At 38.7% G+C, this 21,271-nt stretch overlaps 1 long non-coding RNA gene across 1 annotated transcript; it reads right to left on the bottom strand.

Annotated features, from left to right (window-relative positions):
* Positions 1–4,828: 4,828 nt before the first annotated feature.
* LOC114926051 (uncharacterized) lies at positions 4,829–9,292 on the bottom strand. The gene is made up of 2 exons (XR_003816219.2): positions 8,042–9,292; positions 4,829–5,996 (listed from the first exon to the last, which is right to left on the bottom strand). It is a non-coding gene; the product is annotated as an uncharacterized lncRNA (long non-coding RNA).
* Positions 9,293–21,271: the final 11,979 nt, after the last annotated feature.

Genomic DNA, 21,271 nt, shown 5'->3' on the forward strand with positions numbered 1-21,271 from the left:
TGAAAAATATTGAGATTTTGGGCTCTTTGATGTTATAGGATCCAACTAGCTTGAAGGAGAAGAGTAACCTTGTCTCCTTGATCCTTGGGTATGGTAAGATTCTCAACCCTAGTGGAATTTTTTGGTTTATGATGTTAGGTATTGAGTTGTTGTGTTTGGGTGTGATAATTGTGGCTTAGGTAGTGTGTATGTGAATATTGAAACTTGATTGAGATTTTGGAAAGCTTGGAAAAGGGCTTTGGTGTGATAAAAATCTGTTCTTGGAGGTGTTGTGACCTTGAGAGCTTGTGAAAAAGTGATTTGGAAGTGCTCCGGGTTAAACGGGAAAATCGGCTAAGGTATGGTCTCGGTTTCCTGTATCTAAAATGTAATGTGGTGTGAAAACTTAGTCTAGAGGCCCTAAGATAGGATTTAAATGGTTGATGTTATTGAATGGTTGAAATCAATTGTGTGGTCATATATGTGATTATGAATATTGATGATGTGATAATGTGATGCATGAGAGATATGCATGTTTTGATATATGATTAATGATTGATTGAGGGTGAATTGTGGGTGAAACCATGTTGAGAGTTAGGATGGTAATGATTGTATGTATTGATGGTTGATTGGAAGTGGTGTTGTTGGAAATTGGAATGAGGAAAATACATATAACATGATATTGTGTTTGAAATTGGATTATTTGATGAGATTGGTTAATATGGTGGGTTGATGGTTTATAATTTTGATAAAAATGTTAACATTTGAGTTGAGGAGACTTGAAGTGATTTTGGTATGTTTTGATTGATTTTAAAAAGGGTTGGAATTGGTTTGTTTTAAAAATGGCACTTTGTGGTTTTGTATGAAAATGAGGTTTTTGGACATACTTTGACAGAGCATAACTTGGACTCTGGATCCCCAATTTGTGCCAAACTTGTTTAGAAATGAAATTGGATCTGGGATGTTTATGCCATTTGAAGAACAGGTAAAAAATGACTTGAAACGGAGAACTTATGCCCGTTGGAAGATTGGGGTTTGAAACTGTGAATTCTGTAGCTTTTTAACTTAGTAAAATTTTTGGCAAAACGCACTCCCACGCATAGGCATGGCCGACGCGCACGCGTCGTTTTCAAATTTTCACTATCCACGCGTGCGCGTGGCCCACGCGTATGCGTCGATGAGCTAAATCAATTGCCCAATCAATTGCCCAGCCAAAATTCCCGAGAGTTGTACCAGAGTTGTGTTGGTTTTGTGCCTGTGGCACAAAACGCACCCATGCGTACGTGTGACTAACGCATAGGCGTCACTTGGCTTTTCTCCCATCCACGCATGCGCATGGAGGGAAGCGTACGCGTCGCTGTATCTTGATGCATTCCACGCGTGCTCGTGGGCGACTGATGTAAAAATTTATGTTGATCTAGAATTTCTTAATAGAATTCCTTCGTTGCAAGTATAGTCTAAATCAACAATGAACTCTCACAATCAAAGTTTAAATCAAAGATGTCACAATTCAAATCAAATAACCAAGAGTATTTAAACTCTCGGGTCGTTCTCCCTAGGAATTGCAATGAAATGTTCTATTATTGGCTATGGAGGAATGGGGGTTGTGAATGCAAGAGAGAGCAAGTAATGTAAATGTCAAGAAAGTAAATGATCATGCAAGGAATTAAAAGTCAAAGCAATAAAAGTCAAAGCAATTAAAGCAAGAAAAGGAAAATTCAAGTGCAAGAAACCTCTTGGCCTGAATTGGGAGCTAAGGTTACCCATCCTAGCCATTGACCACAAACACATGATGATTATGAAGAGTTAATCCTACTTAGTTAACCCTACATCAAGGATAAGTCAAATAAGCATAGTTGATTCCAATCCATAAGTCTTAGCCAACTCTATTAATGGGAGGCTTAGAGTCAGGAAACCAAATCAACTAACTACTCTAATATATCAAACAAGAATGGACATCAATGACTCAAGAGTCACCAAAATCTCAAAACCAAGCCAAGAATGAAGAAAAACTAGATAAAAACTAAGCCAAGTATTTTATCAAACACTTGGTGTGCATGAAACTAAAATAATATTAAATTGCATTAAAAGTAAAATCTAACTACCAAATGCAAGGAAATAATAATAACAACCATAGTTGTAAGAACCGGACCGGACCGGCCGGTTCGACCGGAAAACCGGTGAACCGGACCCAGAACCGGTCCGGTTGAGTGATGTAACTGGATAAGGAATAGAACCGTTTTGAATCGGCCAGTTTTGATAAAAACCGGAAAACCGGCGATTTTTGGTTAACCGACCGGTTCAGGAAATTTTTTTTTTTTTAATTCTTTTTCCAAAACGACGTCGTTTTGGTTTTTTTTAAAAAAAAAAAAAAGAAAAGCCCTACGGGCTACCAGCCCCACGCTCCACCCGATCCCAGTTTGCAGTTCCAATTTCCCTCCCCTTTTGGCTATTCCCCCCAACCCTAACGGCGAAACGGCGAAACCCTACCAACCCTCCGCCAGTCCGCCGCCCTCACCTCACTCACCCAGCCCCCAGCCCGTCATCCTCTTCGTCTCGCGGTCTGAGCTCTGAAGAAACCAACTCAACCAACTCAGCCCGTCATCCTCTCCGAACAGCAGATCCGCCACTCGCGAACTCGCCGGTCGGCCGTTGCGCGCAGTCGAACTCGCCATTCCAGCGCCGTCTCCCTCGCCCAGTCGCCCTCCCCGTCGCCCTTCTGCTCTAGTGCTACTGCTCTGTGACTCTGTCAACAGGTAAGCTCCACTGCTCCAATTCTGTAATCTGCTTCTGCTCTGTTCTGCACTTGAAGTTTAATGATTGTTGTGTGAAATACATTACACTCTGCTCTGTTCTGTTACTGTAAGTTCTGTTAAGCTGAATTTCCTTGTTGAATATGCTTGTTGAAATTTGAAACTGTTGAATACATTACACTTGAATATGCTTGTTGAATTTCCTTGTTGAATATGCTTGTTGAATTTCCTTGTAAATTTACTGTTGGATTAGGACATGAAATATGAAACTGTTGGCTGTTGCATTTTTCATGTTATGTAAATCAAATTTTTCATGTAAATCAATTTATGTTTTGTTGATTTGTACTGGAAATATGAAACTGTTGGATTATATGCTTGATTTGAATCTATGAAATATGAATTTGCTTGTCTTGCTGAATAGAGAATTTAACTATTTAAGAATTTAAGGTTGCTGTCTTGCTGAATAGAGAATAGGAACTAGGGAATTTAGGATTGCTATTTTTATTCATGTGAAACCGGTTTTACCGGTTCAACCAACGATTTATCGGTTGAACCAATAAACCAGTGAACCAGTAACCTGACCGGTTCGATCACCGGTTCGGTTCTTACAACTATGATAACAACTAAAGAAGGTAAGGATTAACATGAAAACATAAATTACATTAATTGAAATTAAAATTAACAAAAGTATTCGTAAACATAAAAACGACAAAATAAAGGAAATAACAAAAGAGATGAAGAAGATAAAGACAAAAGAGCATGAAAACATAAAGGAAACTACACTAGAACAAGAATTAAAAGCTAAAAGTAAAGGAAATTAAACTAGGAAAACCTAAATTCTAGAGAGAGAAAGAGGGGGGAGCTTCTCTCTCTAGAAAATGACCTGATAAAACCTAAACCTAATTGCTCTCCCTTCATCCTTCTTCCCTTTGGCTTGAAATAGCTTCAGAAATGAGTTGGACTGGGTTTTGGAGGCCCAAAAATTGCCCCAGAGATTTGCAATTAATGACCTCACGTGCATGCAGTCGTGCGTATGCACGGTTGCACAAAATTCCCATCGTGTGTACGCACGACATTTGGTGCGTACACACCTTTGTTGTAGCTTTCAAACTCCATTTCCTTCATGATTTCTCCCCTTTAGGATGCTCTTTCTTCCCTTCTTCAACCCAAACTTGCCTTGAAAATCTGAAATCACTTCACAAATGCATCAAGGCACCAAATGGTATCAAAGTTAATGAAATTTAGCAATAAAAAGGCCTAAAGAGCATATTTTCACTTTCAAGCACAGTTTAGGAAGACATCATGAAACTATGCTATTTCAATGGATAAATGCAAGAAAGGTTGATGAAATCCACCCAAATAGAGCAAATAAATATCGTAAAATGTGGATTCATCACATCTCCACACTTAAACAAAAGCATGTCCTCATGTTATACCAAAGGAAGACAAGAAGGAGAATCAACATTTATTCAATGTAACTAACTATATGCAATCTATCTATAAGTATGTAGCTATCTATATGTAGTCTATCTATATGTATTTAACTATTCCAAATAAATCAATTTTCAAAAAAGCATCTATATACAACCAAGGGCTAAAATAATTATAACCAAATCCTATTCACAATTGAATTGAGTCATATAAAAGAATTTAACAAACTTGCAAGATAAACAATGATCATAGGTGAAAATATGGAATTGTGTGATTGAACCCTCACCGGATATGTGTATGCACTCTAATCACTCAAGTGTTTAGGGTCAATTCACTCAATTCTCCTCTAATCATGCTTTCTAAAGTTTGTTCTTCATCTAACCAATCAACAAAAATTTAATGTACATATGCAAAAATCATAAGGTCTTTTCAAGGTTGTAATGGGGCTAAAGTTAAAGGTAAGGATGTATATATGACTAGGTGAACTTGCATTTGAATCTTTGATTAGTCTAAATTATCACCTAACACACACACACACACAACCTATAAACTAATATCAAACTTAGCTACCCAAAATCTCACTTTTACATATACACACACTCATGCATCAAATTCAATTCCATCACATATGCATTGATTATTATTGAATTTACTCATTGGGGTAATTTTGTCCCTTTTTCATTATTTCTTTTTTTCTTTTCTTTTCTTTTTTTTAAACATAATATATACACCAACTCATCAATGCATATGGTTTCCATAGTCTTATATGAGCATGTACCCCAAATTTCCAATATTTTTTAACAAAGAATAAAACACATTTTTATCTACCAATGTTCCCAAATCTTCCCCACACTTAGTTGACACACACACTCACTAACTTAACTTAAGCTATTCAAAGATTCAAGTAAGGAACATTATTGTTTTTCGCTTAAGATTAATGATGTGGCAATATAAAGAACAAAAGGGGTTTAAAAAGGCTCAAAGTGGCAAACAAAGGTGAATGAAATGATAGGCTATTTGGGTAAAGTGAGCTATAAAGAAATAATGACCTCAATCACACAAATGCATAAAAATACATTAAACAATGGATATATAGACTTAAACAAACCAAAGGTTGTAATCATAGAGAAGAGTAACACGCAAGAATGAAATAAGTGGTCAAATAGTGTAACCACACAATAAGGCTCAAAACTCACAAGTTGTATGTTCTTTAACTCAAAAACCATATTCCACAATGTAAAAATCATGCAAGTTTCAAAAAATTTTAACTCAATTCAATTTGAATTTCAATGCCCTTTATAAAAAGTAAGTTTCTTGGAAATTTCATTAAATTGACTAACATTTATTCTATATATGTATATAGTGTGATTGGAATGAAAAAGTCAAAAATCCTAAGTTTATTTCCTAAATTTCAATCAAACCAAAATAGCAAGTGTATAGGAAATCAAACTAGGTGCAATCATCACATCATCCCAATCACAATCACAACTAAAAGCTGAAAAAAGGAAATCTAAAAACATGCTTTACTACAATATAGTACTAGGTTATATACAAGCAAAATTGAAAAGTGCAATAAACTAAGAAAGTGCAATAAACTAAGAAAATTTTTTTCAAAGAGATAAAATATATACAAAACAACCAAAAAGCATAATAAGAAAAAACAAAACTAAAAGTGTTCGGAAATAGAATTTTTCACCCAAAATGCGCTACTGAAGTTGGACAACCTCCCCACACTTAAAATGTAGCACCGTCCTTGGTGCTCACGATCATGCTGAGTGGAAGGAGTCGTCACTGTGTCACCATACAAAAGTGGCTACAAGAGTGATGGTGGTGCTGAAAAGGAAAGAGCTGAGTTACAAAACAGCATATGAAGTGAACAGATAATAAAAATTTGAATGGAAGCATACATGAGAATCAAATTAAATCAAACACAAACAACTTCCAATCAAATTCAGGACATGGAGAAAGCTAACTTGCTTGTTTATCAAAGAATAAAAGAAGGAAGGAGCATTGTTACTATGCACAAAGGGAAAGAAAATAGTTAAAAGTTACAAGTTAATGTTAGTTGAAAAGTAAAAAGAAAGTTAAAAGTTAAAAGTTATGTTAGTAAAAAGGAAAATGATTAATTGAAAGTGAAAAGAAAAGTTAGATGAAAAAGACAAGCAAAGTTAAAAGTTAGGCAAAGAAAAAGAAAAATTAGTTGAAAAGGAAGCAAAGGTAGAAAATCAAGTGAAAAGAAGGAAAAAAAATTAGTTAAAGAAATGAAACCAAGCAAAAATTCAAAAGTTAGGTGCATAGTCAAAAGTTCCTTAATTCCAAAAAGTTTCTAAAGTTTCAAAACAAGCAAGTTTGTATTTACTTCTCAACAATTCAAAATGCCAAAACAAGTGATGCACATGTATGTGTAGAGCACATAATTAAGTAAATATCAATCATAAGTAAATTGGCATAATTTGAAGCAATGTGGTGTTGGCTAAGTTAGAAACATTGAGAAGCAAGTAAGCCAAAGAACATTCGAACATCAAATTCAATGAAGCATGAAGGTCACAAGGTTGAGACAAGAATTGAAAAGTTTATGCTCTATGTGACTGAAAGTAATTTAGGCAAAGAGAAAAGGAATCAACTTAGTCACATAGGTAAAAGGAAATCTTCAACCTTGTGAGAGCATGCAAAAGAGGCTTTTCCTTTAAAAGAATTTCAAGTTTGTGGTCAATTCGAAACTCAATTAAGGTTTATTCAATGCTCAAGGAGAACACACAATTTACAAGCAAAGAAGTTAAAGAATTGACCAAAGCTTGTAAGGAAGCTCTTGAGGAAATTTCCAAAACCATTTAGCAAACAAGATTCTTTTTGACATAGAAATCCGTCAAATAGAATCTTGTTGCACCAAATAAGATGATGTCATTTAATGAAACAAGGTTAGGAAAAATCCTGCAGCATTTCAGCAGTAAAATTGGCCTATTTTCTAATTTCAATCAATCAATTCAGACTTCCTATGAATTCATTGACAATTAAAAACACAAAAATCATATATGTAACCATAGGAAGTAAGCAAATGAGCCAACATACAGTAGTAAAACAGCCATGAGCAATTCAGCCAAAACAAATAAGCAATGAATCCAAAAAAACAGCCAAGGAGCACTCAATAGCCCAGCATACAGCACCAAACAGCAGTAAGGAACAACAGTAATTGATTCAGTCAGCATTCCTTTCATTGAATTCAGCAATCAATTACAAGTAATAAAAATTCAAACAATTACACATAGCTCAATCCAAGAATGAAGTTCAATTTGAAATAGGGACTCAGCAGCAATGAGAAAATAATGGCCCAAGATACAGCCTCAAAACAGCAATAATGAACAATCCAGCAGCAATAACAACTCGAATTCAGAAATTTATCAAAATCAATATCACTGCAACAGTCATATCCAGGAATTGTACGTTTCAAAAACCAGCCACCAACAAGAAAAAGCAATAATTAACAACCGGGCAACATTCTGTTCTTTGAATTTAACAACCAATCACAAGCAGCATGAGTTCAAACAATTAAGCATCACTGAATCAAACAATGAAGTTCAAATTGAAACAGGAACTCAGCAGCAATCACAATTGAAATTTATAACAGCCTTCAGCAAGAGTAGAGCAGCAATAAGACTATGCAGCAGCATGAACAAATCAATTCAGCATAGGGCAAATTAATGAAAAAGCAACATTCCAAACAGCATTATAAATCAAAACAAACCTAAATCCACTATCCACGCCAGATTCTCTAACAACCTAAGCAACTAACATGCATTTCTAACTAAATTAAGCTAAACAAAATTAACTAGCAGTAAACTAGTGACTGAAACAGAACTCAATTAAAGAAAAACGTGAACCAGGAAGCAGAATTGGAACAGAGGAAGGGAAGGGAAGAAGAAGGTTGATGATGGTGAGTGAACGGCTGGAGCAACTCAGCTGGCCTGGTGGTGACGCTGGCACAGTGGCAGCATGGCCGGCCAAGGTCTGCGTCAGAGAGGGAAAGCGGCACAGGGCCGAGAAACAAGGGATATGTCGCAGCAGCTGGAACTCGCTTGAGACGAAGAGAACAAGAGCTTGTACTTGCTCTGTTCTTCAACCCAGAAAGAACGAGAGGGTCAGGGGTGAGAAGGCGCGCGAAGAAGAAGACCCTGTGGTCTCTGGACCTGACGGTGACGGAAAGGGTAGAGGGAGGGGCTAGACAAGGTGGTTGAGACTAGAGATTGAGACAGGATCGACGAGGAAGGGAAGGTTGCGATGTGATGTTGAAGCCGAAGGGGAAGGTACCGCGAAGAGGAGGAAGAGGAGGGTGGGCTCTGGTTCGAGCTGAGAGAGAAGAAAAAGGAAGAAGAAAAAGGAAGAAGAAGGAGGAGAGGAAAATTGGGTGGCGGCCGGCGGTGGTAGTTGTCGCGGCGAAGTTGAGAAGAGGGAGAGGGACGCGGTGGGTTCTGGACTTGCGGAGGAGCAGGGGTATGGCGATGGTTGCAGTTCTAAGAAGGCGGCTGGTGGAGGTGTGTGGTGGGGATTTGAAACGGAGTGGGGAGAAAGGTTCAGAAAGAGAAACGTTGGAAGGGGGGTCCTCTGGTTCGTGAGGAAAGGATAGAGGACGAAGGGACGTGAGAAGAAGAGAGCTGGCGATTAGGGTTGGTGCGGTGGTTTTTGGGCTCGGCGACTGGTTCGGCGCTGAGAGCACGCAAAGAGGGTAGGGGGTCGCGCAGAGGGGCCGAGAAGGGAACAGGGGTGAGAGACGAGGAAAGAGAGATGAGAGAGGAGGAAAAAGAGATGGGGTGAGGGGCACGGCGACTGCGGCGGTCGCCGGTGGTTGTAGGTGGGTGGACGGTGAGGCGCTGTGGTTTCTGGGCTAGTGAAGAAGATGGAAGCTTATTGATTGGTGAATGGTTGGCTCACAGAAGATGAAAAGAGAAGAGAAGGGAAGAACAGGGGGCTGCGGACGCACCAACTGTGCAGGTGCTCCCAACAGAGGAGGTTGAATTAAAAGTGCATACGCACCAACGTTTGTGCGTAGGCACGGATAGGAAAATGGGCAATAATGCGCATGCATATGCTTTGTGAATGCTGTGAGCAGAGAGCGTACATGAGAGTGTGCGTACGCACGCACAGAATGAAAATTTTTTTTTAAATAGAAATTTATCCAATATTCTAAAGTTCATATAAAAAAAATTAATAAAAATATGCAACTATTCACATTAAACTTTAAAATTATCGAAAATTTTATTTTCCAAATAAAAATATGGACTATTTAAAGCACTTGTAATATGCACAAACAAAAATCTACAAATTCAACCATCTAAAAATTAATTAGAAAAAATTTAAACATGCAATTCAAAACAAAAAGAAAATTTAAAACAAAATTACTAACTATTCACATATGTATTTTAAAACAAAAAGTTATCAAGGCAAGTGGTACACGAAATTGTGATCACACTTTTCACAACTCCGGTACAACTAACCAGCAAGTGCACTGGGTCATCTAAGTAATACCTTACGTGAGTAAGGGTCGATTCCACGGAGATTGTCGGCTTGAAGTAAGCTCTGATTATCTTGTAAATCTTAGTCAGGAGATTAGTGATAAGACTGATTTTGTTTATGAAAAGTAAATAACATGAATTCAATAATACTTGTGATTCAGTGATGAGGAACAAGTTGAGGTTCCGAGGATGCTCTATCGTCTGAATCTCTGCTTTCTTACTGTCTTCTTCTCCAAACACGCATGGCTTCCTTCCATGGCAAGCTGTATGTTGGTGGATCACTGTTGTCAATGGCTACCATCCGTCCTCTCGGATGAAAACTATCAGGTACGGTTTCTGTACGGCTAATCAACTGTCGGATCTCTCGTCTCGGATGAAAAATACCAGGTACAGCTACCGCACGGCTAATTGTCTGTAGGTTCTCACTTGTGTCGGAATAGGATCTCTCTATCCTTTTGCACACTGTCACTGCGCCCAACAGTCGCGAGTTTGAAGCTCGTCACAGTCATCCCGTTCCAGATCCTACTCGGAATACCACAGATAAGGTTTAGACTTTCTAGATCTCAGGAATGCTGCCAATTGGTTCTAGCCTCTACCAAGAAGGTTCTAATCTCACAGACTCGGTCCGTGGATCAGAGACCCAAGAGATACGCACTCAAGCTGTCGCCCAATGACTACGTTGAGCTCAGATAGAACAGGAGTGGTTGTCAAGCACGCGTTCATAAATTTGAGAATGATGATGAGTGTCACGGATCATCATATTCATCATATTGAAGTACGAGTGAGTATCTTAGAACAGAAGCAAGTATGATTGAATAGAAAACAGTAGTAATTGCATTAATCCATTGAAACACAGCAGAGCTCCTCACCACCACCTATGGGGTTTAGAGACTCATGCCATGGAAGATACAATATGAAATGTAAAAAGTGTCATCCGTTGCAAAATGAATCCCTAAAAGTAGTTTTTATACTAATTTAGTAACTTAGGTTTACAGAAAATGAGTAACTAAGTGCAGATAGTGCAGAAATCCACTTCCGGGGCACACTTGGTGAGTGTTTGGACTGAGCTTTGAAGCTTTCACGTGCATAGGCCATTCTTGGAGTTAAACGCCAGCTTGGGTGCCAGTTTGGGCGTTTAACTCCAGTTCTCGTGCCAGTTCCGGCGTTTAACGCCAGAAAAGGGTCTCTGGCTGGTGTTTAACGCCAGTTTGGGCCATCAAACCTCGGGAAAAGTATAGACTATTATATATTTCTGGAAAACCCAAGATGTATGCTTTCCAACGCAATTGAGAGCGCGCCAATTGGACTTCTGTAGCTCGATAAAATCCACTTTGAGTGCAGAAGGGTCAGAATCCAACAGCATCTGCAGTCCTTTCTCAGCCTCTGAATTAGACTTTTGCTCAGATCCCTCAATTTCAGCTAGAAAATACCTAAAAATAAAAAAAAAACACCCAAACTCATAGTAAAGTCCAGAAATGTGATTTCTGCATAAACTAATAAAAATATAATAAAAAGTAACTAAAACATACTAAAAACTACCTAAAAATAATACCAAAAAGCGTATAAATTATCTACTCATCACAACACCAAACTTAAATTGTTGCTTGTCCGCAAGCAACTAAAATAAAAATAGGATAAAAAGAAGAGAAAATACAATAAATTTGAAAATATCAATAAAGCTTAGTTCTAATTAGATGAGCGGGACTAGTAGCTTTTTGCTTCTGAACAGTTTTGGCATCTCACTTTATCCTTTGAAGTTCAGAATGATTGGCATCCATAGGAACTCAGAATTCAGATAGTGTTATTGATTCTCCTAGTTTAGTATGTTGATTCTTGAACACAGCTACTTTATGAGTCTTGGCCGTGACCCTAAGCATTTTGTTTTCCAGTATTACCACCGGATACATAAATGCAACAGATACATAAATGGGTGAACCTTTTCAGATTGTGACTCAGCTTTGCTAGAGTCCCCAGTTAGAGGTAACCAGAGTTCTTAAGCACACTCTTTTTGCTTTGGACCACGACTTTAACCGCTCAGTCTCAAGCTTTTCACTTGACACCTTCACGCCACAAGTACATGGTTAGGGACAACTTGATTTAGTCGCTTAGGTCAGGATTTTATTCCTTTGGGCCCTCCTATCCATTAATGCTCAAAGCCTTGGATCCTTTTTACCCTTGCCTTTTGGTTTAAAGGGTTATTGGCTTTTTCTGCTTTCTTTTTATTTTTCTTTCTTATATATATATATATATATATATATATATATATTGCAAGCTTTGTATTTTTCATTGCTTTTTCTTGCTTCAAGAATCAATTTTATGATTTTTTTTCAGATTATCAATAACATTTCTCTTTTTCCATTATTCTTTCAAGAGCCAACAATTTTAACATTCATAAACTTCACTATAAAAAATATGCACTGTTCAAGCATTCATTCAGAAAATAAAAAGTATTGTCACCACATCAAAATAATTAAACTATTTTCAAGATAGAATTCGAAATTCATGTACTTCTTTTTCTTTTTCAGAAAATATTTTTCATTTAAGAAAGGTGAAAGATTCATGGAACTTTCATAGCTTTAAGACATAGACACTAAACACTAATGATCATGTAATGAAGACACAAACATAGTCAAAACATAAAGCATAAAAACCGAAAACATAAAAGAAAATAAACAAGGAGATTAAAGAACGGGTCCACCTTAGTGATGGTGGCTTCATCTTCCTCTTGAAGAACCAATGGAGTTCTTGAGCTCCTCAATATCTCTTCCTTGCTTTTGTTGCTCCTCTCTCATGGATTTTTGGTCCTCTCTGATTTCATGGAAGATAATGGAGTGCTCTTGTTGAGGTCCATGAGTGGGCTCTCTTGTTTGCTCCATCCTCTTTCTAGTGATAGGTTTTTGAGATGACTTTCTCCATCTCCCATGACTCAGAGTTGGGAGCAACTGCCTTTCCTTTCCTCTTCTTAGAGGTTTCTCCGGCCTTAGGTGCCATTAATGGTTATGAAAAAATAAAAAGCAGAGCTTTTTCCACACAAAACTTAAAAGGTTTGCTCGTCCTCGAGCAAAATAAGATAGAAAGGGAGTAGAAGAAGAATGATGCAGTTAATTTTGAAAACTTATTACTGTATGCAAGAAAAATTGAAAAGAGTTGAAAAGAATTTGAAAAGATATGTAAGTTTTGAAAACGTTTTGGAAGGAATTGAAAAGAATTGAAAAAAAAGAATTAAAAAGAATTGGAAAGATTTTTAATATTTGAAAATAGAAATTGAAAGATGAACGTTTAAAATATGTTTGATGCAAAAAAAGTTATGAATTAAAACGTGAAAAATTGAAAAAAAAATCGAATTGGAAACAAAATTACCTCCCTTGTGTCATCCTGGCGTTAAATGCCCAGAATGCTATCCATTCTGGCGTTTAACGCCCACTTGTCTGCCTCTTTGGGCGTTTAACACCCAGTTAGATACCCCTGGCTGGCGTTAAACGCCAGGAATCCTTCTTTACTGGGCATTTTTCTGAACGCCCAGAATGCTGCCATTTCTGGCGTTAAACGCCCAGAATGCTGCCCATTATGGCGTTTAACGTTCAGAATGCTGCCTACATGGGCGTTAAACGCCCATTCTGCTATCCTTACTGGCGTTTAAACGCCAGTAAGCCTATCCTCCATGGTGTGCTATTTTTAATGCTGTTTTTGATTCCGCTTTAATTCTGCAGCTGTTTTTATTATTCCACATGATCATCAACCTAAAGAAAATATAAAATAACAATGGAAAATGAAATGAAAAAGTAATTAACATTGATAAATAAGATTGGGTTGCCTCCCAATAAGCGCTTCTTTACTGTCAATAGCTTGACATTACTGAGCTTTAATCTAGTCTCAGTCTTGAGCATTCTTGCTCAACATTGCCTTCAAGATAATGCTTGACTCTCTATCCATTAACAATGAACTTTTTGTCAGAGTTAATATCCTGAAGCTCTACATATCCATATGGTGACACACTTGTAATCACATATGGTCCCTTCCACCAGGATTTTAATTTTCCAGGGAACAATCTGAGCCTAGAGTTAAACAGCAGAACCTTCTGTCATGGCTCAAAGACTCTAGATGACAGCTTTCTGTCATGCCACCTTTTTGCTTTCTCCTTATAAATTTTAGCATTTTCGAAAGCATTGAGTCTGAACTCCTCCAGCTCATTCAATTGGAGTAATCTTTTCTCTCCAGCTACCTTAGCATCAAGGTTTAGGAACCTATTTGCCCTGTAGGCCTTGTGTTCCAGTTCCACTGGCACATGATAGGTTTTTCCATACACAAGCTGGTATGGAGAGGTCCCTATAGGGGTCTTGAATGCGGTTCTGTATGCCCACAGAGCATCATCCAAACTTCTTGCCCAATCCCTTCTACGGGTACTTACAGTTTGTTCCAGGATTCATTTTAGTTCTCTATTTGAGACTTTAGCCTGCCCATTTGTCTGTGGATGATACAGAGTTGCCACTTTGTGGTTAATTCCATATCGGATCAGAGCAGAGTCAAGCTGTTTATTGCAGAAATGAGTTCCTCCATCACTAATCAGTACCCTAGGGACACCGAACCTGCTGAAGATGTGCTTCTGGAGGAACTTCATCACTGTCTTAGTATCATTAGTGGGTGTTGTAATTGCCTCTACCTATTTAGATATATAGTCTACTGCCACCAGAATATAAGTGTTTGAATATGAGGGTGGAAAAGGCCCCATGAAGTCAATACCCCATACATCAAACAACTCAATCTCTAAGATCTCTTGCTGAGGCATGGCATAACCGTGAGGCAGATTACCAGCTCTCTGGCAACTGTCACAATTACGTACAAACTCTCGGGAGTCTCTATAGAGAGTAGGCCAGTAGAAGCCACATTGGAGAACCTTTGTGGCTGTTCGCTCACCTCCGAAATGTCCTCCATATTGTGATCCATGGCAATGCCATAGGATCTTCTGTGCCTCTTCTCTAGGCACACATCTACGGATTATTCCGTCTGTACATCTCTTAAAGAGATATGGTTCATCCCACAAGTAGTACTTTGCATCAGAAACTAATTTTTTTATTTGCTGCTTACTGTACTCTTTGGGTATGAATCTCACAGCTTTATAGTTTGCAATGTCTGCAAACCACGGTACTTCCTGAATGGCAAAGAGTTGCTCATTCGGAAAGGTTTCAGAGATCTCAGTAGGAGGAAGGGACGCTTCTGCTACTGGTTCTATTCGGGACAGGTGATCCGCTACTTGGTTCTCTGTCCCTTTTCTGTCTCTTATTTCTATATCAAACTCTTGCAGAAGCAACACCCATCTTATGAGTCTGGGTTTTGAATCCTGCTTTGTGAGGAGATATTTTAGAGCACCATGGTTAGTGTACACAATCACTTTTGATCCTACTAAATAAGATCTGAACTTGTAAATGGCATAAACCACTGCAAGTAACTCCTTTTCTGTAGTTGTGTAATTCTTCTGTGCGTCATTTAAAACACGGCTAGCATAATAAATGACATAGAGAAGCTTGTCATGCCTCTGTCCCAATACTGCACTAATGGCATAGTTACTGGCATCACACATTAGTTCGAATGGTAATGTCCAGTCTAGTATAGAAATGACTGGTGCTGTGACTAGCTTAGCTTTCAGAGTCTCAAACGCCTGCAAACACTCTGTGTCAAAGACAAATGGTGTATCAGCGGCTAGCAGATTGCTCAGAGGTTTTGCAATTTTTGAAAAATCCTTTATAAACCTCCTATAGAATCCTGCATGCCCTAGAAAGCTTCTGATTGCCTTAATATTGGCAGGTGGTGGTAATTGACAATTACCACTACCTTAACTTGATCCACCTCTATTCCCTTGTTCGAAATTCTATGCCCAAGGACAATTTCTTTAGTTACCATAAAATGACATTTCTCCCAGTTTAAAACCAGGTTAGTCTATTGGCACCTTTTCAGAACAAGTGCTAGATGGTCAAGACAGGAGCTGAATGAGTCTCCAAATACTGAAAAGTCATCCATTAAGACTTCCAGAAATTTTTCTACCATATCCGAGAAGATAGAGAGCATGCACCTTTGAAAGGTTGCAGGTGCATTGCACAGACCAAATGGCATCCTTCTGTAGGTAAATACTCCAGATGGACATGTGAATGCTGTTTTCTCTTGGTCCTGAGGATCTACTGCAATTTGGTTGTAACCTGAATAGCCATCCTAAAAGCAGTAGTATTCATGACCTGCTAGTCTCTCTAGCATCTGGTCTATGAATGGTAAAGGAAAATGATCCTTTCTGGTGGCTGTATTGAGCCTTCTGTAGTCAATACACATATGCCACCCTGTAACAATTCTTGTGGGAACTAGTTCATTCCTTTCATTATGAAACACTGTCATACCTCCCTTCTTAGGGACAACTTGGACAGGGCTCACCCAGGGGCTATCAGAAATAGGATAAATAATCCTAGCCTATAGTAACTTAGTGACCTCTTTCTGCACCACCTCCTTCATGGCTGGATTCAGCCGCCTCTGTGGTTGAACCACTGGCTTAGCATCATCCTCTAATAGGATCTTGTGCATGCATTTGGCTGGGCTAATACCCTTAAGATCACTTATAGACCACCCAAGAGCTGTCTTATGTGTCCTTAGCACCTGAATTAGTGCTTTCTCTTCCTGTGGCTCTAAAGCAGAGCTTATGATTACCAAAATGTGTCATCTTCTCCCAGAAATGCATATTTCAGGGATGGTGGTAGTGGTTTGAGCTCGGTTTTAGGAGGCTTCTCCTCTTCCTGAGGAGTTTTTAGAGGTTCTTCTGTTTTCTCTGGTTCCTCCAGATCAGGCTGAACATCATTAAAAATGTTCTCTAGCTCTGATTCGAGACTCTCAGTCGTATTGACCTCTTCCACCAGGGAGTCAATAATATCAGCGCTCATGCAGTCTTTTGATGTGTCTGGATGCTGCATAGCTTTGACAGCATTCAACTTAAACTCATCCTCATTGACTCTCAGGGTTATCTCCCATTTTTGGACGTCAATGAGGGTTCGTCCAGTTGCTAGGAAATGTCTTCCTAGAATGAGAGTTGCACTCTTGTGCTCCTCCATTTCCAGCACTACAAAGTCAGTGGGAAAGGCAAATGGGCCAACCTTGACAATCATGTCCTCAATTATGCCTGATGGAATTTTAATGGAGCCATCAGCAAGTTGGAGACATATTCGGGTTGGTTTGACTTCTTCAGTCAAACCAAGCTTTCTAATAGTGGATGCAGGGATCATGTTGATACTTGCCCCAAGATCACATAAAGCTATCTTGGTACAAGTGCCCTCTAATGTGCATGGTATCATAAAGCTTCCGGGATCTTTACGTTTCTCTGGTAAGCTTTTTAAAATGACTGCACTGCATTCCTTAGTGAGAAAAACTTTTTCAGTCTCCCTCCAATCCTTCTTATGACTTAAGATCTCTTTCATGAACTTAGAATAAGAGGGTATTTGCTCAAGTGCCTCTGCAAACGGAATCTTTATTTCAAGAGTCCTGAGATAGTCTGCAAAGCGGGCAAATTGTTTATCCTGTTCCGCTTGGCGAAGTTTCTGAGGATAAGTGGTGCACGAAATTACAATCACACTGTTGAAACTCCGCACAACTAACCAGCAAGTGCACTGGGTCGTCCAAGTAATACCTTACGTGAGTAAGGGTCGATCCCACGGAGATTGTTGGCTTGAAGCAAGCTATGGTTATCTTGTAACTCTTAGTCAGGATATCAATAATTCTCAGATTTAATTGTAAAAAGTAAAAGAACATGAAATAAATACTTGTTATGCAGTAATGAAGAACAGGTTGAGGCTTTGGAGATGCTTTGTCTTCTGAACCTCTGCTTTCCTACTGTCTTCTTCTTCATGCACGCAAGACTCCTTCCATGGCAAGCTTTATGTTGGGCATCACCGTTGTCAATGGCTACATCCCGTCCTCTCAGTGAAAATGTTCCAAATGCGTTGTCACCGCACGGCTAATCATCTGTCGGTTCTCGATCATGTCGGAATAGGATCCATTGATCCTTTTGCGTCTGTCACTACGCCCAACACTCGCGAGTTTGAAGCTCGTCATAGTTATCCCTTCCCAGATCCTACTCAGAATACCACAGACAAGGTTTAGACGTTCCGGATCTCAAGAATGACCGCCAATGATTCTAGCTTATACCACGAAGACTCTGATTTCAATCATGAGGCTAAGAGATATGCATTCAATCTAAGATAGAACGGAGGTGGTTGTCAGGCACGCGTTCATAGGTGAGAATGATGATGAGTGTCATGGATCATCACATTCATCAAGTTGAAGTGCGAATGGATATCTTAGAATGGAAGCAAGCGTAATAGAATGAAAAACAGTAGTAATTGCATTAATTCATGAAAAATAACAGAGCTTCTCACCCCCAACAATGGGGTTTAGAGACTCATGCCGTAGATAATACAATAAGAAACGTGTAGAGTGTCATAAGGTACAAGATAAATCACTGAAAGTAGTATTTATAGTAAACTAGTGACCTAGGGTTACAGAAAATGAGTAAGCTAGGGTGTTTATTGTAAAATTCCACTTCTGGGGCCCACTTGGTGTGTGCTTGGGCTGAGCATTGAAGCTTTCATGTGTAGAGATATTTCCTGGAGTTAAACACCAGTTTTTATGCCAGTTTGGGCGTTTAACTCCAGCTTTTGTGCCAGTTCTGGAGTTAAACGCCAGGATTCTTGAGCAGACTTGAAATGCCTGTTTGGGCCATCAAATCTTGGGCAAAGTATGGACTATTATATATTGCTGGAAAGCCCAGGATATCTACTTTCCAAAGCAATTGAGAGCGCGTCAATTGGACTTCTGTAGCTCCAGAAAATCAACTTTGAGTGCAGGGAGGTCAGAATCCAACAGCATCTGCAGTCCTTTTTCAGCCTCTGAATCAGATTTTTGCTCAGGTCCCTCAATTTCAGCTAGAAAATACCTGAAATCACAGTAAAACATACAAACTCATAGTAAAGCCCAGAAAAGTAGTTTTTATTTAAAAACTAATAAAAACATAATAAAAACTAACTAAAATATACAAAAAACATACTAAAAATAATGCCAAAAAGCGTATGAATTATCCGCTCATCACAACACCAAACTTAAATTGTTGCTTGTCCCCAAGCAACTAAAAATTAAATAGGATAAAAAGAAGAGAATATACAATGAATTCCAAAAACATCTATGAAGATCAGTATTAATTAGATGAGCGGGGCTTTTAGTTTTATGCCTCTGAACAGTTTTGGCATCTCACTTTATCCTTTGAAGTTCAGAATGATTGGCTTCTATAGGAACTCGGAATCCAGATAGTGTTATTGATTCTCCTAGTTAAGTATGTTGATTCTTGAACATAGTTACTTTATGAGTCTTGGTTGTGACCCTAAGCACTTTGTTTTCCAGTATTACCACCAGATACATAAATGCCACAGACACATAACTGGGTGAACCTTTTTAGATTGTGACTCAGCTTTGCTAAAGTCCCCAATTAGAGGTGTCCAGAGCTCTTAAGCACACTCTTTTTTTGCTTTGGACCACAACTTTAACCGCTCAGTCTCAAGTTTTCACTTGACACCTTCACGCCACAAGCACATGGTTAGGGACAGCTTGGTTTAGCCGCTTAGGCCAGGACTTTATTCCTTTAGGCCCTCCTATCCGCTGATGCTCAAAGCCTTGGATCCTTTTTATCACCCTTGCATTTTGGTTTAAAGGGGTATTGGCTTTTTCTGCTTGCTTTTCTCTCTCTCTTTTTTTTTCATGCAAGCTTTCTATTCACTGCTTTTTCTTGCTTCAAGAATCAATTTTATGATTTTTCAGATCATCAAATAACATGTCTCCTTTTTCTTTCATTCTTTCAAGAGCCAACAATTTTAACATTCATAAACAATCAAATTCAAAAATATGCACTGTTCAAGCATTCATTCAGAAAACAAGAGTATTGCCACCACATCAAAATAATTAAACTGTTTTAAAATTCGAAATTCATGTACTTCTTTTTCTTTTTCAGTTAAAAACACTTTTTATTTAAGAAAGGTGATGGATTCATAGGACATTCATAGCTTTAAGACATAAACTCTAATTTTATTGATTATGGAATAAAAATAAGACTCAAAGATAAATATAAGAGCAGACCCATAATAATAGAAGACAGAAAATTAAAAGCAGAAAAATAAATGACTCTTAAAATAGACTCTTAATAATAAAGGTTATCACAGAGTTAGGACTCAACAAGCTTGATTTTGAGAAGTTGATGCTCCCTCTTTTTGTGGGGTGCTTGGTCTTTCAAGGGAGAGCTTCTGGCGCTTCAGCTCCTGTAGCTCATGCCCCTGCTTCTCTTGTTCCTTCAGCAGCTTGCAGAGCATGCAGTTTTGATTCTGCTGTTCTTCCTTAAGTTGTTCCATAGCTTCCTGCAGCTTGGTAACAGATGCTTCTAAGCGGGTCCAGTAGTCAATTTCAGGAATTTCTGGGAGGAACTCCTGTGCCCTCTTTTTGATGGAGTTGTCTTGCACTTGTCCTTCCATTGACTTCTTGGTGATTGGGTGTTCAATTGGGATGAATTCATCTACTCCCATCCTCACCCCAGCATCTTTACATAGCAGAGAAATTAAGCTTGGGTAGGCCAGTTTGGCTTCAGTGGAATTCTTGTTTGTAATTGTGTAAATCTCACAAGAAATCAGATGATGAATCTCCACTTATTTTCCTAGCATAATACAATGAATCATCACTGCTCTTTTGACAGTGACCTCAGAGCGGTTGCTAGTAGGCAATATAGAACGCCCAATAAAGTCCAACCAGCCTCTTGCAACTGGTTTGAGATCTCCTCTCTCGAGTTGGTTTGGGACACTTTTGGAATTGGTTATCCACTTAGTTCCAGGGAGGCATATGTCCTCTAGAACTTGATCCAACCCCTTATCTACTCTCACCATTCTCCTATTAAAGGATTCAGGATCATCTTGTAGTTGAGGTAGTTTGAAGACCTCTCTTATTTTGTCCAGATGAAAGTAAATAATTCTTCCTCTGACCATGGTTCTGTAGGTATAAAAGGCGGTTCTAGTCATTCTCTGCTTATCTGTCAGCCACAGATTTGAGTAGAATTCCTGAACCATGTTTCTTTCAACCTTTGTCTCAGGATTGGCTAGAATTTCCCATCCTCTGTTTCGAATTTGCTCTTGGATCTCCGGATATTTATCTTCTTTCAGATTGAATTTAACTTCCGGGATCACTGACCTCAGACCCATTATTTTGTAGTAATGGTCTGCATGTTCCTTGGTTAGGAACCTCTCTTGATTCCAAAGACTCTTTGGAGTATTCTCTTTCTTGCCTCTTGATTTGGTTTATTTTCCCTTGGGTGCCATGATCTTAATGAGTCTTAGCTCAGTGATCACGGAAAAACACACCAAACTTAGAGGTTTGCTTGCCCTCAAGCAAAAGAAAGGAAAGGGAGGAGAGAGGAGAAGAGGTAAATTCGAATGGTGTAGAGGAGGGGATGGCCGAAACTATATTTATAGGAGGAGGGGATTGCTTTCGAAAAAATGTGAGAGAGATATGAAAAGATATGGAAAGAATTTGAGAAGATATTTG

Source organism: Arachis hypogaea, chromosome 20 (assembly GCF_003086295.3).
Source record: "Arachis hypogaea cultivar Tifrunner chromosome 20, arahy.Tifrunner.gnm2.J5K5, whole genome shotgun sequence".
In the NCBI taxonomy this organism is placed as follows: domain Eukaryota; kingdom Viridiplantae; phylum Streptophyta; class Magnoliopsida; order Fabales; family Fabaceae; genus Arachis; species Arachis hypogaea.